The sequence below is a fragment of the Zootoca vivipara genome, chromosome 7 (assembly GCF_963506605.1).
Source record: "Zootoca vivipara chromosome 7, rZooViv1.1, whole genome shotgun sequence".
NCBI classification, from domain to species: Eukaryota; Metazoa; Chordata; class Lepidosauria; order Squamata; family Lacertidae; genus Zootoca; species Zootoca vivipara.
This window is the reverse complement of record NC_083282.1, coordinates 86,182,632-86,205,000: the sequence shown is the minus strand read 5'-3', so window position 1 is coordinate 86,205,000 and position 22,369 is coordinate 86,182,632. Positions and strand designations below refer to the sequence as shown.

Here is a 22,369-nt window from a genome sequence, read left to right as displayed (position 1 = left end):
CACCGTGATGGAAACCAGAGCACATGGAAACACCGTTTACCTTCCCATCGCAGGAGTACCTATTTATCTACTTGCGCTGGCATGCTTTTGCACTGCTAGGTTGGCAGGAGCTAGAACAGAGCGACAGGAACTCCCCTGTCATGGGGATTCGAACTGCTGATCTTCCGATTGGCAAGTCCAAGAGGGTCAGTGGTTTAGACCACAGAGCCACCCAGGTCCCTATCTTTGCTTTTACTTTTACCTATTTTATTTATTCCTTTATCTTTACCTATTTTTACAAATAGCAGACATTGTAGTAGGTAGGGTGTATTTTGCTGGCCACAGGATGTCACTGCAGCTACACCAACCTGATGCTCCTTGTGTGCTCTCTCACTGCAATGTAATTGGGATACTGGATCTGATTAAATCAGTGCTTTGTTTATATTTGCATTTGCCTGTATGGTCAGAACAGTGTTTTTCCTTTTCACGAATAGAGGAAAATATCTTTTATTTATGGACTTTATAGTAAAATAAACCTAAAGCTCTTTTACAAGAGGTCTGCTACTTTGTGGCATTTTCCTTGGCCTTAGTAAAAGTACTACCATCCTGTGGCTTTGTGATTATTTCTGCAGGGGAAGGAGTGTCTGTGTTTTTCTGTCTGAGTCAACTGAAGCTAGAAAGCTGCATGATGTAAATGTTATTTAAGCTAGTTGAGGTCTGATGTAGAAATGTAGCTACAGTAAAGTCTGCAATCCTGTACCCACTTAGTTACTCACTTGGATGTTACTGCTGAGTTGACATTTATCGGATTGCACTGTGAGAGACTTGCTTTAGTTTCACCTGTGATAAGTAGTGTCTGCACTAATTCAGATTAATTAAATCTTAAACTAAGCATCCATTTTTTTCCATGGAGGTTAGGCACTGGGTTCAACTCTGTGAAGAACCAAAGCGTTCAAGTAAAAGAGAGCTATAGGGATAGTTTGTTTTATGTAACAAGCTATAAACTGGTATTATGCATTGGCCATGCTGAAACAATGTGGAAAAAGCATACTGTGTTAGAGACTGAATTTGTGGATGTTCATAATTACAAACTGGGAACTTGGAATACTCACGTATCCAGCAAGGTTCATAGTTTGGTGACTGGAGCATGTGGTTAGAATGCAGAAGGTCCTGGGATCATTTGCATGCTTAAACGATCTTTGATAGCAAGACTGGGAAAGGAGTTACTACTGGATGGAGGAAGATGAACCAGTGTGCCAACTTGATATAAGAGAGTTTCTCTGCTCATATAAACACATTTAGTCTTGCACTCAGCAGACCTGCCAGGGATTCCATAACTTCTTGTTGGGCAACAACTTGTGTGAGGATGGAAGCTGCATTTATACAAAAGGAGGAAAGGAGGGCAGGCCTTCTGCATTGTTTACATATGCTTTTCACTTGGTGGTACTTTTTCTCTTGGGTCATGCTCATTGACATCAACTGAAGGTACGGTATTTAGGGGGCCTCCTTTACTCTTGTCTTCCAGTGAGCGAGCAGGGTCTCTGTACTGGAAATGGGTGCCTTTGGAAGAGACACTCTCATGTGACATTTCCACGGACTAACAGTTCACATAGAAAAATTCTGTTCCCACATACTCCTCTTTCAAGTGAGGCCAGGACAGGAGTTAAAACACACTAAAAGATTTTGTGAATATGGCTTGAGTGTTATTTTAGCTGTAGAAGCTGTTTTCACAGCTGTGGAAGCCTTAAGTAGTGCTAATAAAGGCAAGACTCTATGAGAGATGCATACCGTTGTCAGGAATTGACCCAGGCACCTGTAGTTTTTAATAAGATTTAATAAGAGTATTATGTTCTGTAGACCTCCCCCCACCACACTATCTGCACTCCCTCTAAGGTTACTGAATTTTTGGTCTACAATATAGAGAAGTGTCAACCTTAGTGAAGGCTCTAGTGCATGAGATTTGGAAACAGAAGAACGTTGCTGAAAAAATGAAAAGTCTATTCACTTTATAGAGAATACTTTTTCTGTTGTCATGTTACAATTATAATACAAGTCTGAAAGTCTAACTGAAAGTCAAAGAGGGTGTAACGAGGTTTTTTTAAAACCATTTTCCATTGTAAAGTTGGCCTTGAACAATTATTTTGATGGCAATGATTTACCCACTTTAATTTTGAGGAGCATGCAAGTGCTTCTGATCAGAACTGCTGCTTAGCAGTCACGCAGACTGGCGGCTTTGTTTTCTGCTAGTTTTTCATCCAGTAAAAGGTATTATTTTCATGACCTAGCATGGCTGTCCTATGCACAAGAAACAGGCTCCTTCTTTCAAAAGTGCACATTGGACTTTGGAATGTCATCCCTGCTCTCTGCTAGTTGTTGACCAGGAACTTAGATCTTTTTGTGGACTGTTTGACCCAATAAAAGCAATTGGCATTCACTTTTAATAGATGACTTAAGGGTCTTTGCTAAAGTTAGCATGGTTTTTTTTGTACCATTACATCCCCACTCCCCCAAACCATACAACAGAAAAATGCCACTGCAGACCTAAAAGGAGAAGGATGATATGAAACAGAAACCAAATGATTGTGCAGTGAAATGTAATGTGCAATATTTTTCCCCTCTTTAAAAGTCTGCTGTAAATATTATCATGAAAAAGAGCTTCATTTTCAGGTTAAAAACAAGAGGGGAGGAAGAGAGGGCCTTCATAGAAGCATATGGAGCCAAGTGGAAGCAGCTAAAAAGTTTAGAGGCTGAAGGAAACCTAAAGTGCATAGGTATTATTCACAAATTGAACACATCACTGGTATATTTAATTGCTTAAAAAAAAAAAACACCTGTATCGAGGAAGTAGAGACTTGATTTTGGCACACACTTGCTACCTAGACTTTAATTGTCCACAAAATGTAAGCTGAAATCTGCCCAAAGCTACCGTATGTGTTCTGCAGGTTCATTTTGAAATTTTTAACCGTGCCTAGGATTTCAGCCATGGCTACCATGCAGAGTAACTGTTGGGCACCAGGAAAATTCTGCACTAGGATATTCACACTAAATAGGCCATAAGCAGCTAACTCATTCCACAGCCTGTGACTATCCTGCAACCTGTCAAATTGTTGAACAGTCTTTTCCTGAGTAATTACATACATTTATTTGATGGACCACCATATACCTTATGTATCCAGTAGTTCACTGCTGTCTGCAGGACAGCTCCTCCTTGTGTTCACAAAGATACCAGAAGTCTGCTCCACAGTAACTCAAAGCAGGACTTTCAGTGTGGCTGCCTGTGTTCTGTGGAACAACATTCATGTCTAGATATGACAAATCGCCACCACCCAGGACAATAGAATACATTTTTGTTCAGGCAAGCTTTCCCAGCAGAATTTGCCATAGTTGTCTGATTTATATTGCTTTGTAGTTCATTTTCTGGGTATATTCCCCCCACTTTAAAACTGTTTTTAGCTGTTTCTATGTGGCAGGCAGTGTTAGAAACTCAGATATATAAAGTTAGGTGCCAAATGGCTCCTTAAACCAAGGCTGCAGTCACCAAAACGGAATGCCTACTTGCCATTTTTGACTAAGACGTTTTTAAGACATAATTTTCAAATAATGTACTGATCGGGATTGATTATCTGTTAAGCATCTGTCTAGTTCGGAGGACAACCTTGAGCTTGGTTAAGAGATCTGAGAACTTAAAGAAGAAAAGTCACTTGATCCAGGGACAGACAGTCCCCATATCTATTGGCATCTTCCAACCTCTTTTTCTTAATGGTGACTGCTCCTGCTCAGGCTGCACAGAAAAATAAGATAAAATGTGTGAGAAAAGAACCATCTATTCTTTCCTCCTTTTCTCAGAGAAATGGCAGGATAATTTTTTTGTAAATATATACATAAATAATAAAATATGTATATGCTCCCTCATCAAGACTGGTAGGTATATTGTTGTGGAGCTGAAGAATGCTGTGAATGCCAGCTGCCTTGAAAATACACATCTAATGGAGAAATAGAAAATGATTAGGCTTGGGATAAACTGCTAAAATGTACAAGGCTTAAAACTGGTGGCAGGGAGATTGCTGCTTTTATAAAAGTGTCCCCCCAAGCACATTTGGTGATACCAGTACTGTATAGGAAATCATGGTCTGCTTATATACTTATGTTTAGATCTCTACCCTCCCAACATTCTTCTAATCTTCATCTCCATGCTGTATTGCAACCCACAGAAATTCAGAATCATAACATATTCAGTATTCAATCTTAATATTACTGAGACATGGTCAGAATCTTTCTGTTATTTGGGACCAGTATATGAGCACCAAACCACCATGAAAGCTAATATTTTTATGGCCAGTCTGCTCAAACGAAAATCACATTCATAGGGAAGTGGGAAAGGAGAAGGAGTTACATTTTTATTGATAATGACAATCCTTGCTTTTTTGGGGGGGGGGCTTGAAACTTGGTATAAATAATTACGTTGCCCGGGATCCAAAGAATTGTAGAACTAGTTCTGTGCCCTCAATGGGGACTTGGGCTTGAATTTCTTGAATGGCAGCCTCCCCCTCTACCTCCCATGCCGCAGAACAGGCCACTTTTGGAATCGAGGGGACTTTCCAAAGCCCCATGTGACCTGGAATTGAGGACTGCTGATCCAAGAAAAAGTCAGCATTACTCGGCATATCAAGGCCTATAGGGAGCTCTCCTCTTGCCCAGCGCTTGGCTTCTCAGGCCAACGTTGTTACAACGGGGTAGTACAGGTCCCTTCCTCCAGATTGAAAGAAGTCTTCAGGTATTGAATATAAAAGTGCCATGTTGCCTGGATAATTAAGAGATTTTGTTCTCCTTGGTGTGACTCCTGCTTGCCTTCAGGTAAGAGGCCTCTCTGGATATGGCATTGTAGGATAGGGATTGTGGGCCAACAGGCTTGCCACCCTTACCTAAGGTAAGAGCCTGGGAGAGGGAAAGTTTGGTTTGGTGGTGGTCCTCCGAGCAAGAGACAGGGAGAAGTGTTATAGTGACTCTACAGTCTTCTGTTTGACAGTGTGGGATGTGCTTACTTTTGGCTTATTATCTGTGGCCCTAATCTCCCAGTTGTATATTGTGATATTGAGCAATGGTGCTAGGTTGGGTGGGTAGCAGAGAGTTACGAAGATATGGTGTGCCAGTTTCAATGGCGTTGTGCAGATTCTAGGTGTTTTCTGCTGCTAGTCGGATTCAGTCAAATGTTATGGTGAAACAGAGCTGAGTGCTGCCCATGTTCTGATGGCACCCTGCCCCAAATAAATAGCATTGAGGGTAAAATAGTGCCCTGCAGCGGGCCATAGCATAATTGTCAGGAGGCCAAAAAGCACTTTGCCAATGCCACTCTCTGGGCTCCGTCCTGTTGGTAGGAACAGCACTGAACCCTAGTCCTCATAGCATGGAACCAGTCTAGGAGGATGCCATACCATTCACAGCATCCGGTGGGGATATAAGAATTTGAATGGCTTATAGAGAGTTTTAATTTAAAAATAATAATGGAGAATACAAATTGAGCTAATTTTGTTTGTGCTTTTGCCTAAATATTTCTTTTTGGTCTCTCCCCACCCTCATAGCAGAAAATATGAGGGAGTTTTGTTTGCCACATAGATATCCAGCCTTTCTTTTGAGGAGCCCAGAGTAGTGCACATGGTTATACCAGTTTATCCCCACAGCAACCCTGAGGTTGGACTGAGAGAAAGTGATTGGCCTAAGGTCACCCAGATTGCCCCATGTCTGAAAAGGCATTTAAAATTGCTTCTCCCTGGTCCAGGGTGATAGGCATTTGTCTACTTAGGAGGACGACTGTCCCTGTAGGTGGCCAAATCTGAGGAATTTTTACAGTGCAATGAGGCATTTTCAGCTTACCAGAAGTGCAAATCATTGTTCCAACATTTGAGAGACTCTGAAGAAGAAGAAAAGAAAAAGGAAGAACAAAAGGAAGTTATGCCACAGAGAAGTCATCAGGCATTGCAGACTCAAACAAGAGGACTGACGAGCCATCCAATATTTGGGAAAGGGAGTGAGTTCTTCCCCTTCCACCCTTTACCACTTCCTCCTGTAATTCTGATCTGACTTGAGCTAAATATATGAACACTTCTGCATTGACTTAAACGGCTTTTTATTATTGTATTGTACTTATGTGCCACAATTGGTTTATGGTGATATGTATGGGCGTTTGAGCTAGTACAAATTGCTGATGGCTAGTCATTTTTTGGGTTCCAATTTGGGTTGCTTTCTTGGGTTCCATGATCACTGCAGATGGTGACAGCAGTCCCGAAATTAAAAGATGCCTGCTTCTTGGGAGAAAAGCAATGACAAACCTAGACAGCATCTTAAAAAGCAGAGAGATCACCTTGCCGACAAAAGCCCGTATAGTTAAAGCTATGGTTTTCCCAGTAGTGATGTATGGAAGTGAGAGTTGAACCATAAAGAAGGCTGATCGCCGAAGAATTGATGCTTTTGAATTATGGTGCTGGAGGAGACTCTTGAGGGTCCCATGGACTGCAAGAAGATCAAACCTATCCATTCTGAAGGAAATCAGCCCTGAGTGCTCACTGGAAGGACAGATCCTGAAGCTGAGTCTCCAATACTTTGGCCACCTCATGAGAAGAGAAGACTCCCTGGAAAAGACCCTGATGTTGGGAAAGATTGAGGGCACTAGGAGAAGGGGACAACAGAGAACGAGATGGTTGTTCAGTGTTCTCGAAGCTACGAACATGAGTTTGACCAAACTGCGGGAGGCAGTGGAAGACAGGAGTGCCTGGCGTGCTTTGGTCCATGCGGTCACAAAGAGTCGGACACAACTAAATGACTAAACAACAACAATAAGTCATTTTTGTGAACTTGTAAGTGGTTGTAGAAACAAGAATGAGTGGTGGGTGTAATAATCTATAGATGCAGTACATTGGTGCTGTTGCCTAGCTTGGCAGGCCCATCATGGCAAACGAAGATGCTGAGTGGACTGTTTTGGCATGTTTGATCACAGTGGGATTATCCTCAGATACTTCAGTGTACTGCTGATGGACTTACAGTGTCGAAAAAGCAAGTCTTCTTTTTCCAACTCTAGCTTTGAATCTGATTGGCTGTGGAAAACGCTGAGCCAGAAGGCTATAACTTGGACTCTTTATTCACGAATCAGATTCCATAATAACGCACTAGTCTGTACATTGGACACCTCATCTGGTTTTGTCATAACCATGCTGTCCCGATTGTTACAGAGACAAGTGACTTTGCCCTCAGAGTGCCTTGCAGGCTTCTGAGAGAGAGGTCCAACATTACTCTTGGCTGAGGTGGATGTTAGAAAAATCCTGTACCATTCATAACAACTGCTTGGTGGCTATTTGGGGATGGAATGGAGGCAAAAAAGTACAATTTCTTGTCATCTTTGTTATGAGTTTGATTCCGTCTGTGTTCCAGATGTCCTCTGGCTTGTTTCATTATCCACTGCTCTCCAGAAAACCAAGGAGCAATGCAGGCTCCACTGTGTTAGAGAGGGCACTCAGAAGCAAACATGTTCTTAGCACAATACATCTTTCCAATCTATTGATTCCAAAATTATATTTTGCTATCATTTTTGGTTTCAGGCTTTCTGTTCTCCCAGGCATTTTAAAACTAGCAGTGTTCAAAGTTTTTAGTTCTTTTAAGCTGCCGTGAATTCTTATTGATTGGTGTTTTAGTCCTGTACTGCAGTTTTTTTCATTTATTTATTTATTTATCTAATAAATCTGTATGATGCCCTGCATCCAAAGATCTCAGTGCGGTTCACAGAATATTTGTTCATTGTCATATTTATATTTTGGGAGCAGAGCTGTGGGAAATGCTGTTTGCCCATTAAAATACGGGATATGATTTTTTAGAAATTATACTAATAAATAATAACATTTTGGCAAGGTAATGAAGCTTCTGGCTTGAAACGCTATGCAAGATAAAGGGAGGCAGTCTTGTTTTGTGTTAGTAAATGTGCTTGTTGCGGGGGTGGGGACTGTCAGAGGGTCAGAAATAGTACCTGGCCTCCTTTTCCTCAGCATTCATTTTATGCAGTTTTTCTTCAATTCCAGGAAGTGGCAGGTGTGTGAGTGCCTTTCCAGGTGGCATGGCATATTCTGTCTTTCAGCTGTGCATCTAAAAATGTAACAAGGGAAGGTTGCAAGTGCCTGTTTACCAGTGTGTGTATCAAGAAGCTGAATAACCAGGGAACAATTTGTTTTAGAAAGTTGGGTTAACAAGTGGTAACGTTCATGGCCTCATCATTTATTATATGTATTGCACATATTTTTCACTTTAGAGCAGGGGTTGTCAACCTGGTCCCTACCAGGTTGGAAACACTAGTGGGCGTTTCAGGATTCTAGGTGGGCGGTAGGGGGGTTCTATGCCACAAACTGAATCCTCCTTCCATCGAGCACTGGTGGGCGGTAAGGAAACTTTACCATCAAGAAAGATGCATTAGTGGGGGGTAGGTATAAAAAGGTTGACTACCCCTGCTTTAGAGTGTTCAAAGCGCTTCACATATGAAGTATTGATACGTAAGTATTGACAAGTTGTTCAGCATCCAATCTGCTGGTTTTTCAGTGCTCGCTTTCCTCCCCATTAGCAGAGACCAGCTAGGCATAGTATGCAAAACTCTATGGCAACACTGTCTGAGGTTTGTAGGATCTCCAGTGTGGTCCATAGCAACAGTCGCCACACCACACACAAATTGCTGAACCATCTTCAGCCTGACAAAGAAGTGCCCCAAGCGAAGCAAAGGGGCTGGCTTACCTGCAACTGCTGTTGTGAGTAACAGCATCAGCCCCTCTCCGTTCCATTTAAATTAGCAGCTCAGGTGTCAGGGAGTGTATAGAAAGAGCAACTTCCCACCTTTTGCAGATGAGGGCAAATAGCATAGAACGGGCAATCATATCTGTGGCTAAGCGAGGATATTTGGGTGACATGTGTGACAGAAGCTGGCAGGATGGCGGAAGCTGGTTGTTGTGGCATGTGGGAAGATTGTGGAGGGCAAGCAATTGCCTTCTTGGTGGCAAGTTGAGGACTGCCCAGTCCCTTGGGAAGGAGCAGTGGTTGAAATTCCCCAGGCATGTTTTGCGATTGGCGCTGGTCCAATTGTGACCACGTGGAGATCTCTGAATGCCAGGTTGGCAACTGACATCTCCATCTGATTGGCCCCTTCAGCTTTCTTAAGCAGCTAAGCAGAATAGCTCATTTTTTGCATTTATATCCCACCTTTTCTTCCAGGAAGTATATGGTTCACCCCACTCCTCAGTTAAACCCTACAACGACCCTGTGAGGTAGGTTAACAAGTTGTGACTGACTCGAAGGTCACACAGTGAGTTTCATGACTGAATTGGGGATTTAAACCCTGATCTCCCAGGTCCTACTCTGACACTCTATCTGCTACACCACACTGGCTTCCTAGAGTATTTCTGCTATGAGGGAGCTATATATATTAAGTAGGCAAATAACTATGGGGAAAGCAAAATGTCACTTGGAGAAGGATCTGAAATATTTTCCTTGAAGCTTGAATTTGTTTTAGTTTGAATTGTTTGATTGGATATTTTACTGTGTTGTAAACACCTTTAAGGTTGTGTCTTTAAAATATAAAGAAATGAAATCAATCATAATAATATTTCACTGGGAAAAATGACACCTAGACATTCTGTTGTAGTGACTGTAACCTAGGTTTAAGGTGCCATTTGGCAATTAGCTTATATACCCGAGTTTCTCATGCTGGGAAGGAAGGAAATGGCAACCCGTGACGGTAATGAAGAAATTAAGGTAGGCAGGTAGGAGCCATATGTATGCTGCCTTGGGTTCCATGAGGCAAGAGAGATGGAATATAAATGTCAGAAAAATAAAAGAGGTGTTGAAGGGGTATTTTAAGAAGCTAACCAGTGGTCCTATACTGGCCCCATCTCACTTCAAAACTGATTATTCTTTGTTGGTGAAAACTTTTCCTCTCCAACTCAGTTGAATTCACTTCCCCAGACTGTGTACTGCATTGCACTGCTTCTGATAGCCACAAAAGCATATTTTTCCTCCTCCTGCTCTTCCCCTAATAGAAAGTATTAATCAGTATTGCAATTGTAGCCTGTTCCATTTCAGCATTTATCCTCTGGTTTGCCTATCATTCTTCTCAGAACTTCCTGAGAAATGGCTATTGTGGGGGCTGCTAGGTATCAAATGGGCTGAGCTAAAGCTGCTGGGTTTTTTTTTTTTTAAAAAAAATTCACTGCAGAACCAACTTGCTTTGAGTTTACGTTCCGTTCTTCTAAAATAAATCTTTGTTTTGTCACTTGGCTTGAATTGCTTGGCTCGTCAACGATGGTGATGTTGTATAACGGCGGATGATCTTACGTACAGAAGTTGTCGCAAGCCATAGAAATGGAAGTGGCTGTAGACTGCCAGATATTTTGGAAATGAATGTACATCCCCACACCCCTGAAAAATAAGCAGCTTACTTGGGAAAAATAAGGGGGAAATATGAAGGAAAACACCATGAATGTTGGGTAGAGAACTGGTAACCATCAGTTCTCAAGTATGTTTCTCAGTGTCTTAAGATAGTCTTACCTTGCTGTTGTTGGTTCTTAGCAAGTCGTAGTATCATAGGGTTGTAAAGTTGGAGAGGAACCCTGAGACTCGTCTAGTCTGCAATGCAGGAATCTCAACTAAAGCATCAATGACAGAGGGACACGCAACCTTTGCTTCAAAACCTCCAAGGAAGGAAAGTTCACAGCCTTCCGAGGGAGTCCGTTCCAATGTCAAACATGGAAATATATTTATCTCTTAAGAGGCCTTTCTGATGACGATCCTTGAGCCCAAAGCTTACCTTGTATGTGTAGATATAAGAACCAATTTTGTCGTCTTGGGAATGAACGGTGGGCTATACATTGTAAATAAAATGAAAATAAGTAGCAAGTGATGGCTGAGTAAAACACTTGTTTTTGCAACTTTGTTTCTTTTTCAGATGTTGCTGTTGTAACGTATTTTGGGGGATATTATGAATGGAGGTGTTTGAGATATTGTTGCAAGTGGCCTACAGCAAGTAAAATATGAAATTGTTGTGACAAAATGCAAACTTCTATAATTAATATGAAGGACCATTCCTGACCAATTTGGGTAATTCTTTTTTAACGGTGAGGCAATAAATTGGCATTAATTCAGACTAAAGAACTAGGCTTTTAAAGTCTCCACTGTGTCTGCTTCGTTCTAATGGAAAGAATCAATTTGATAACTAATTAAAAACGTTCTCTCTCTCTCTTATGCTTGCTTGCTTTAAAATGGAGCTGGAAAAGAAAGCTACTTTAGTGCTCACATCTTAAATTCAACAAATTTGTGACACGCATGGACAGTACCTGAGACTTGGTTAAATGTGTTGCATTTTAAGCAATTACTGAATAGAACAAGCACTAAGTATGTCTCCTGGGTGTTTCTTATTCAGAACAGAAAGGGATTTTTTTTATTTGTTAGGGGGTGGTATATCTGGAAATTATTTTTGAGAACAGTGTGAACAGAGAAAGCATTTGGGGATGGCAGCCTTAACATTTTGATCTTACGACTGCATACTCAGAAGTCAGTTCTATTTGATTCCAGTGGGACTTACTCCAAAGAAAGGTGCAGCCTAATATGGCTCAAACTGGATTCATAAATTTTATGACCCAGTCCTGAATATGTAAACTGAGACTTATGTCTCAGGTTCATGTGCACAGGACTCTGGCCCTAGAACTTCACCCACACATTACATTTTAGTCGTAGAACAGAAAAAGTATGGCAAAAGATGTAGAGAGTCAACCTGACATTTTTTCAAACATTTATATAATATAGGGTACTCACCAAGGAAGGCAGGATTGGATGATCTGGTGACAGACTTGTGGTTTGTTCTTCATAATATGTGAAATGGCTCTTGCTGTCACTGAACTTGATTCTGCTTAAAACCAAATAATTTGGATTAAAATAGTTCATCATTTGGACTGAAGCTTCTTTGTTTGGATGTGAAATATTACCTGGAGTAGCCTTGCAGTTGCTTTTTATCAATAAATTAAAGAATTATTATAAAATGACATAATAATTAATAATAATTAATTACTTAATAATAATAATATATTATACCCCGCCCATCTGGCCAGGCCTCCCCAGCCCCTCTGGGTGGCTTCCGACAGGATATTAAAAACACAATAAAACATCAAACATTAAAAACTTCCCTAAACAGGGCTGCCTTCAGATGTCTTCTAAAAGTCAGATAGTTGTTTGTTTCCTTGACATCTGGTGGGAGGGCGTTCCACAGGGTGGGCGCCACTACCGAAAAAGCCCTCTGTCTGGTTCCCTGTAACCTCACTTTCTCATAGTGAGGGAACCTCCAGAAGGCCCTTGGCGCTGGACCTCAGTGTCTGGGCTGAACGATGGGGGTGGAGACACTCCTTTCCTTTCCTTTCCTTTCCTTTCCTTTCCTTTCCTTTCCTTTCCTTTCCCTTTCCCTTTCCCTTTCCCTTTCCCTTTCCCTTTCCCTTTCCCTTTCCCTTTTCCTTTGTAAAGCACACTGCAATCCTTTTGTGATGGGGTGGTGGGCAGCAGGAACCAGCGAAGTGAAGAGCTTAACTTTGGGGATTCATGTAGCAAATTCAGGTTCAGTTTTCCTTCTGGCCTTGAAGTTCACTGGATGCCTCTGAGCAAGCCTTTCTCTGCCCCACTTACTGGTACCTATGAGCTTGTGGTGAAAGTGAAATGAACACCCCATGTCAGCTGCCCACGCAGTTTAGAAGAAGAGGGATACAGATTTGGTGAATAAAAGTCTGAAAACAACAGTGATGGTTATCCTAGTGAGTCACTCCTTGAGTGCATTAGATCTGTTTGGTAAGTTGCTGCAGGAATCTGCATGTGCTCAATGTTGGTAGCAATTATGGTAATAAATTCCTTGCTATGTTATGTGAGGGGGGATTTGTGCATGTGTATATGTGCATATATTGTGTGTGTAGTGCTCTCCCTCTCCCTCTCCCTCTCCCTCTCTCCTGTTCCTAATTTCTGGACATAAAATGCACCAGCATCATTTAGGCTGGTTATGTTTGACCTTATCCTAACCTTAAGTCAGCCAGCCTGTCCTAGCAGTGACCCTTTGCCTTGATCCTATTTTACTTGTAACTCTCCACTTGCTCTTTGTTTTGCTTGGAGCCCATCCTAAATTTGGAAACCTTATGCCTGCGATTGGCTTGACTGTTAACCCTTCTCCGCATTGTGGTTATGGAGATTACAGTGATCGAGATTGTTTCCAAGTACTTCGTGGGTAAAGTCACACACAAGTGTTAACAAGTGATATTTTGAGCACCAGAAGATGCCAACTTCTGTGTTGTGCAATGCTCTTCAAAAGACAGAATGGCAAGGCCGAAAATTTCATCATAGATATTGTATCTTATGCTGGAATTTAATGTCTCTTAGGGAGTGAAAGTTGCCTGAAAAACAGGCAAACAAAAAACAAAAAACTATAATGCATATAGCAACCTGCAGCTGCATAGAGAACAAGAGTTGTTAATAGGTGCATATGTTTTAAGTTTGGGACTTTGGCATCATCAGCCACAGCGAGCATTATAGAAAGATGCAGAACTGCAGTGATGGGAGCCTTCGGGGTTGGAAGATAGGCTTGGAGAGCTGCATGTTACTTTTTGACGAAGAGTGTCCAATGCAAGCAATTACCTTGAACATGTATGGGGAGCACGTTCACAAGAACATTTCACCCTGCAAAATTTGAAGTTTTGTGGCAACTTCTCCACTTCAGAAATCATAGAATTGTAGAGTTGGAAGGGACCCTGAGGGTCATCCAGCACTGGTCAGGAATGCTGGTGACTTTTAGGCAGTGTAACCTGAAAATGGGCATTTTCTCTGTCTCCCTTTTCTGTGGAATGCCCATATATGAAGAAGCAGCTGTCAGTTGCTTCAGATGTCTTGCGAAGAATTATCTTTTAAACAAGGCTTTACGTGTTTTACGCATTTGAATCCTGAGAATTTCTGTTTCCCCCCACTTCCATATGCTTTTATGTGTGTTTATATTGTTGTTTTATTGGTTTTAGGTTGTGGGTTTTTTGTTTCTCATGTTTTAATGATACACTGTTGAGGTTTTTTTTAGACTGTATACAGCTTTGAGTCTTCTGAAATATTAAGTGCTTATAAATGCTTACGGTGCTTATGGTGCTGGAGGAGACTCTTGAGAGTCCCATGGACTGCAAGAAGATCAAACCTATCCATTCTTAAGGAAATCAGCCCTGAGTGCTCCCTGGAAGGACAGATCGTGAAGCTGAGGCTCCAATACTTTGGCCACCTCATGAGAAGAGAAGAATCCTTGGAAAAGACCCTGATGTTGGGAAAGATTGAGGGCACTAGGAGAAGGGGACGACAGAGGACAAGATGGTTGGACAGTGTTCTCGAAGCTACGAACATGAGTTTGACCAAACTGCGGGAGGCAGTGCAAGACAGGAGTGCCTGGCGTGCTATGGTCCATGGGGTCACGAAGAGTCGGACACGACTAAACGACTAAACAACAATAAATGCTTACAAATAAATAGAATAGAAAAGCATCAGCAATGCTATTTGGCGAGGATTTCCACAGTCAAACCTCCTTCTGAAGTAGATTATCATCTTTGAAACTTAATGTTTTGTAACATATCCTTATATGGCAATAGCAGCCAATCCTTTACAAGAAGTTTCGAACACTTTAAATTTAACATCATGCTGAATTCATGTTCTATAATATTTTCTATAGGACTATTAGAAGTGGGTAGCGGGTGCTGTAATTCTTAAAGTTATTAATGTAATTTTATAACATCAAGGTGTGTATGCCTGCTTATGTATATCCTCCTCTTAAATCAGTCCAGGAAGAGCTTTGGTCTGACATACAATATGATATTTTTGCCATATATGACTACCTCTCCATCAGTGTTTCAATGCAGCTGAGCCATGTGGCAGCTTTGAAACATTTTTTATAGTGAGAAGAATTGCTCGCTATGTTGAAATTAAAGACAAATTTTAAATCCATTAGTTAAATGACCAGTAAATTTGGACTGCACTCTTAAGCATTTAAGTAATTGAAATAAGTATTGCAGCATCACTATCTTTATTACAGTGCAGTCCTAAGCATGTTTGCTCAGAAGTAAGTTCCACTGAGTTAATTTACTACCTAGTATGCTTGCTGAGAATCATGACCTAAACAATTTAGTATAATCTGGATTAAAGTAGTGGTTAGTGCATCCCAGTACTCCGTTGCAGGCATCTGATGCCCTTTGCCCATGGCCTGGACTATGCATATTCTAGTTGTGAAATGTTTTTTCAACCAGTAGTTTTCAGTCTCTGTTTTGGGGAATCCAGGGGTTCTTCAGTGAAAAGATAATTTGCAAGCTTCCTTGTTTGCTGCTTTTGATCTTGGCAGGAATGCTAAAGGTGCATTTCAGTTCACGCAGGGCAATGGTGAGCTCCAGGAGTCCCAGGCAGTGGCTGAATTTGCATGCACTGGAATATGCCCCATAATTCTTTGCAAGGTAGAGAAGTTTCATTGCTGGCACTGAAGGTATCCTGAGCAGAAAAGGTGACACGGAAAGCTAGTAAGCTTGAAAAATACATCACTCTAGGAGAGATGCTGAACCCTGAAGACACTGCATTGATTTTATATGTCCTAGACATGTATTTTAGTATATGTTACTATATTTTCTAACTGGAGGCATTTGTGTTTTCCTCTAGCCCTGCCAATTTCACTTTGGGAGAATTGCTAATTCCTCTCTGAAGTCTTAGCATTGGTGACAGTTTTTAAAGTGCCACTTGATATGCATTTTCCAGAGCAGCAGGTGTTTGTTTTCCATTTTTGAGTATGCTGAAGATCTGTGCTGATTCAGTGTTTCGTTTTAGGCTTAATGAAGGCAAGAATATGACAGAGAAATGGGCAAAAAGTGTTTGTTTGCTGACTGTGTCATATTTATATGTTGGAATAAAACATCAAATTCTGGGGATGGCAGGGGGCACTAAAGTTTTTATAGTTAATGCTTGTGATTCGTTGTACTCGATGAGCAGAATCCAGGAAAAGTCCGGCATTTCTAAATCCCACAGATGTCAATGGGATTCATTTAAGCATTTTCCCATGGAGACCAATGTGACTTAAAAGTGGTTAACTTTGCCTGGTTCAAACACTTTGTGACTTATAATTACTAATTAAAAGAGGGCAATTTTGATTTTTGCTGAGAAAGGTGCAGTGTATGCATATTGTATCATGATTGAGAAAAACAAAATGATATTTGTTATCAATTAAATCTGGCTGTGGTTCAGTTTTCTTTCCTTCCTTTTTCTAAATATTCTGGTAACCATATTCCAGAAAATCCAGTATATTAAGGCTGCAATCTTATGCACACTTACATGGGAGCAAACTCTTATTGACCACAGTAGGATTTTATTGTCAATTACCAGTCTTGAAGAATTCAGAATTATTTCAGAATTGAGTTAGGGGGAAGGTCATTCATTGGCCAAAGAGCTTCCTTTATAACTACTTTTGCATGTTGAAAATTACTCCCATTGATGCTTTCTTTTTGTCATTCTTTTTTAAAATCAAGCCCTCATGGTTGCAGAGATATCCCCAAAGATATACTATGCATTGTTGGCATATTCTAAATGCTTAGGGCTTGAAGAGAAAGTAATATGAATCCTCCATCCAATGTTTTTCAAATATTTGTTTCTATAATGTTTCCCTGAGTTTCAAGTAGGCCATCTGTAACATTTGTACGTTACACTTACTCAATAGATTTTATAGTAAAACATCCCATTATTAGTGAATTTGCTTCATTTGCAGTCATTCAGCACGTTGAGCTTGGTATGTTAATTGCATGTCATGGGGTGAGGGGGGAACGTGATGCTCCTGCGGAGTATGTTGCTTACCCCTGAATTAGTGGGAAATGCTTAAGGCTGCTGTTCAAACATTTCAACTTTATCAGAATATCTGCAAGGAACATAGCTAATGTTTCTGTATAGTCTGTGAAACTGATGGCTTTTTTTGTTGTTGTTGTTGCTGACAAGTGAAGGCTAATACAATTTTGAACCCTCCCTTTACCAATGCATGGCTACCAGTTTCAGAATATTGACTCAGCTGGAATGATTAATGCCACTTTTCTTCCTAATTGTCACCAATGATCAGCCTCTGATAAATGGATGAGCTAAGGCAGGTGTTGAATTTTGACGAGTATTTTTGATGAGTTGAATGGGCTAGACGTCATTAGTTACTTTCAGGGCTGGGATATATGTCCAGGTAGGAATGGAGAAGATTTATGGTTAAATGATGTGGGTACTGCCAGAATCTCGAAGCAGATGGGTAGGATTTAAGAGAAAGACGTACAGTGGTACCTCAGTTTTGAACATCTCCATTGACTAACGTTTCGGTTTCCGAACGCCGTAAACTCGGAAGTAAACGCTTCGGTTTTCAAACATGCCTCAGAAGTCAAACATGACACGCTGCTTCCATATTGAGTTTTCTGTATTGAGGCTTCTGTATTGAGTTTTTGGTTTTCAAACATTTCGGAACTCAGATGGTCTTCTGAGACAGATTATGTTCGAAAACCGAGGTACCACTGTATTTAGTTATTCAAACACAAAATAAGAAGCATGTTCCAAGAAAACCTGAATTATGTGATATGTATACATTATGCAAATTAAGAGCAATTGGGACTCATCCACATTAGAGTTTATTGTGGATTTGAAACTGCTTATTTATTTATTTTCCCCTGTGTCAACACAAGGTCCTCATTCAAATGTCAACCCATACTTTACCTCTTCTAAATTCAGATTTTCCCAATCTGTGGATAATCCAGTAAGGGAAGAAAACACAATATAAAATTTCATTTTGCCCCCTTGAAAGAAAAGCGAGGAGCAGCACTAAACGGCCAAAGAAAGAAGCAAGGCCTCTGAATGGCACTGGGGGGATGATATGGATAGTAATAATAATAACACTCAACACATTCTGATTAAGACCTTATTAAGGAATGTGGGAGCAAAGTTTTCCTAGAAAGTTTGCCTTGTAAATGAGTCCACCAAACATACTAGCCTGCAAAGTTTTTTCACTAGCCTCTTGTTGTTCCTGCAGCAGGCCACCCGCTTTCTACGCTGTGGAACAGGCAGGGGGAATCTTGCACATCACTTGGTTTTTATGCTGAGCACAGAGGTGGGATGAAGCATCCCAGCCCACTCACTTGCCTGCATGATGAAAACCCTTGTTGCCTGTGGCTACCAGGGGGCTGCTTAAATACGTTTATTTATAACCTGCCCTTCACTTGAAAGTCCCAGGGCTGAAATACACACACACAGCCTAAACCAAAATTAAACAATAAGATTGAAACAGCCCAGAACAAAATGCAGAAAAGCTGGGAACATCCCTTTCTGGGTCATCACCCTGTGATATTCTGTAGTGCCATAATTAAAATTTCCCAGACTACCTGAGTGATCTTACAGGTCTATACAGCGTTAAGCAGCACTTTGGGCAGCGTAGTCCCATGGGCATCTGGCTAGCCACTGTGGAAAGTAACAAGCAGGGCTAGATAGGTCTTTGGTTTCACCTAGCAGGGCTCTTAACGTTCTTCTACATCAAGAATATGGAGGTATTCCGAAGGCTTCTTCGAAAAGCTGAGTTTTAAAGGAGGGGCTTGAAAGAGGTAAAGGAGATGGCCTGCACAAAGGCATTCTGGGAGGCAGTTTTAGATCTAAATGCAGCAAGGGCAAAAGGTCAGAGTTATTTGAGGGAGAAAGAGACTTTTGAGTGGCTGAAGGTCGTGGAGAGAAGAGGCAGGTGGGTTTAAAAGTAAGGATGAGATGCCTGTTTAGGTTTTTTGAGTGGACCGAAGAGTAGTGCAGGGGTTTAAAGAGGGGCATAATATGGGCAGAGCCACAAGAAAGATAAATAATAATACTAAGTTAGGCAACTTATCCTGAGCTGGGTTGCACCTAGAAAGGAATGACTTTTAACATTTGGGCAACTTCCTGTAGTCAGAAATAAAGGAGCGGTTCTCTACTTTTTTAGTTGGGTGGTATGCTTTCTGTGACTTTTGATGGATATTGCTATCGGCTGTGTTGATTATTGTACAGACTCTCTGGGCCCCATGGAAGATAGCATAAAACTACCCTGTATCTTTGTCCTCCATCTAACCCTGAACTGGCGGTTTGGGCTGATGGAAGCTCTCCAGAGGCTTCCACCTTCCTTTAGTGCCTGAGATCCTTTGGTTGGGCATGTGGAAGGATGAGCCCTGATCCTTTAAGTGCAAGAGAGCATTTAAGCAAGAGGGAGAAGCAGGGAGAACTCCTCTCTTTAATACGTTGGGTTAAAAATGCTTTTTAAAAGTGAAATTGGAGAGCCTCGTGATATATTCTTTGTCAGATATCTTGTTTCTCCCTTCGATGTAGATAACCCTTGTCAACAGCACAAGCCATCCTTCTTTGCAGCCATGCTGAGCGTGTTTGTGCATGCATGCTTAGACACTGGTTTATTACTCTGCACTTGATTATTTGTGGCTGAATGTGTGAACTGGCTCCACACAAATTTTGCATTGTTTTCTGAGGCAATGTGCAAATTCTGTCTGTTAAATAGGGCTAGTTCAGGCATGCATGCTCATCACTTGCTCCAATTATTATGTGTGAACGGAGCATGACGTATTTCTTTAGATGAGTTTCAGTGAATGAATGCTTCACTAATTGTGTTGGATTTGTTACATCCTAGTTCTGCCCATAAGAACTGAGAACAGGTGTGAATTTTGTTTTCAGTCCCTTTCCCTACTGTAGCTGTTACAGCAGGTTAAGAGGGTAGATATGTGTGGTTAAGCAGGGAACGGCAGCTTTATTTGCCTTGTCCTTTTTATTTTTCTTTTGGGATGTAATTCAGCACTTCGCCGTCTGTTACAGATGCACTGGAGGCCAGTTATGGTTTTTATAACCACTTTTGTGACTAAATCTGTTATGGGAAATTAATTTAGAAGTTAGACAATTTGTGTTCCCTTTTCTGACGAAAACCTCTGTTTAATTGGTTGGTGGCATTGAATTTAATAGTAGGTTTTTCCTTCTGCTGTTGTATTCACAAGTGAGCTAATGGCTTTTCTAGACAAGTAACTACATCAGTATGAAAGCTCGCACAATGTCCTAAACAGAATGCTAGACTTGGACTGGGGAGACCTGCATTCAGATGTTCTGAAACACTCTAAGGAACTTCTGAGATATTCATTGTATCTCAACCTAAACTATCTCTTGTTAAAATGAGACCACACCCACACCCACGTGTACTCCTTGGTGGAAGAGTGGTATACAAATGTGTTATGTTTAAAAAAAACCTGTCAGAAGTGAGCTAGCAGTAAATCACACTGTGCAAGTTGGAGTAAACTCTTTATTAGCAAAAACACGATCAGCACAGACTTGGTGGAGGGTCAGGCCTAATTAGCACCACAACTCATCTCCAGTAGGCCTTTCCCCCAAGTAGTTGCTGAGACTGAAGGTCCCAGCCTCCCCACAGCTGCCTAAGTCCCCAAGCAATCAGAGACTGTGCCTGCGTGGCAATATTTGCTCTTCCTGCTTCATCCCTCTTCTGATTCTGGAAGACCAGCAAGGAGGGGAGTTTGTCACAGCAGGAGGGGGAGACACCCATGACTCTTCACTAGCCTGACTCACCTCTGCCTCTTAACCTCCCTCCTGTCCAACCACCCTCCTGCTTCTGCTTCTGCTTCTGGACTGCTGTCTGCCACAGACTCTCCCAGCACACCTGTTACCCCTTCAGCTTCCAACTCCCCTTCTCCCTAGTCTTCTCTCACCCTGTGACAAATCATTGTTGTCCCACCACCATTCCCTGGGCTCTGAGCCATCTTCTCTTGGTGGTTCCCTAGCAGGTTCCTCCCACCATTCTTCTGTGTCCAACCAATCCATGACAACACCTCTGGCAACTATTTTTTTCTCCCAGTTTTGAGTGTTTCTAAACATATATAAGGATTGTGTGTGGCCATGTCTCTAGGGTCCCTTGTGTCCCTTTCTGCGTCTTTGGGGTGAGGTGGGGGTGCAAATGCATAGCAAATGGCCTACAACCTTTCCAGTTTTGGTTCTGCTCTTGCAGCATGTGCCTTTGTAACATCAAGTAAGGTCAATAGACTTCTCTTGCCAGCCCTGCTCTCTTCCCTCATTATATGTACCTCATGATGGAGTTGTTGCTAGGAAAACAGCCACGTTGTGAAGAAAAAAAGCAGTTTTTTTTAAAAAAAATAAAAACCCTGATTGGCTGGCTAGCCCCTTGGCCAATCACAAGTGGATAAGGGGGCAGCCCACCAGGGCCTAACGCTGCTTTTTGCCACATGGCAAAAGTTTTCTTTGAGCAGTTCTGGTTTGTTTCCACTGGGAGAGGGTGATCGCTGAGGCTTCCATTTTGACAAGTAGAGCCCCAGCTCAGGTAAGTGCAGTGGTGGGGTGGCAATGGGTAGGGCTGGACGAGCCATAGCTGCTTGTTGCTGCTGCCAGTGCTGGGCCCAGTGGCAGCGTTGGCCTGGCTCTGCAAGGCGTACGGTGAAATCCACCTCAGTGCCTAGACGAGCATGGTCATCTGGTGTTGCTGACTTGCATCTAGTAAGTAACTAAGTGCCTACTCAGAAGAAAGCCACACTGGGTTCAGTGGGCCTTACTCCCAGGTAAGGGTGTGTGGGGCTCTCTAGGCAGTCATGGCTCCTCTGGATGACAAGATCTTTTTGCACCAGGTCAGTGAAGATCACCTGCTTTTTAAAATTCTCCCATGTATACAAAACTCTCAGTGCGTCTTTTGGACTGTATCTATAGATTTTCCCCTCTGTGTCAAATAGTTGTTTAATCAACTAGTCGTGTCCGACTCTTCATGACCCCATGGACCAGAGCACGCCAGGCACTCCTGTCTTCCACTGCCTCCCGCAGTTTGTTCAAACTCATGTTGGTAGCTTCAAGAACACTGTCCAACCATCTCATCCTCTGTCGTCCCCTTCTCCTAGTGCCCTCCATCTTTCCCAACATCTTTTCCAGGGAGTCTCTTCTTCTCATGAGGTGGCCAAAGTATTGGAGCCTCAGCTTCAGGATCTGCCCTTCCAGTGAGCACTCAGGGCTGATTTCCTTCAGAATTGATATGTTTGAACTTTTTGCAGTCCATGGGACTCTCAAGAGTCTCTTCCGGCACCACAGTTCAAGAGTATAAAATATCTTGTTTACTTTTTATAATACATGGAGGATGGATCTGCCTTGGGAGGTTCTTGACTCTCCTTCCTTGGAGGTTTCTATGCAGAGGTTGGATGGCCGTCTGTCATGGATGCTTTAGCTGAGTTTCCTACATTGCAGGGGGTTGCACTACAAAGATGACCATTCCAGCTCTATGTTGTTTTTGCTTCAACAATAATTC

The 22,369-nt window shown here is 41.8% G+C and overlaps 1 protein-coding gene across 4 annotated transcripts in view; it reads left to right on the top strand.

The window, feature by feature from the left end:
* The window catches only part of TAF4 (TATA-box binding protein associated factor 4), a 78,215-nt gene that overhangs the window by 24,270 nt on the left and 31,576 nt on the right, over window positions 1-22,369 (top strand). The window lies entirely within an intron of this gene.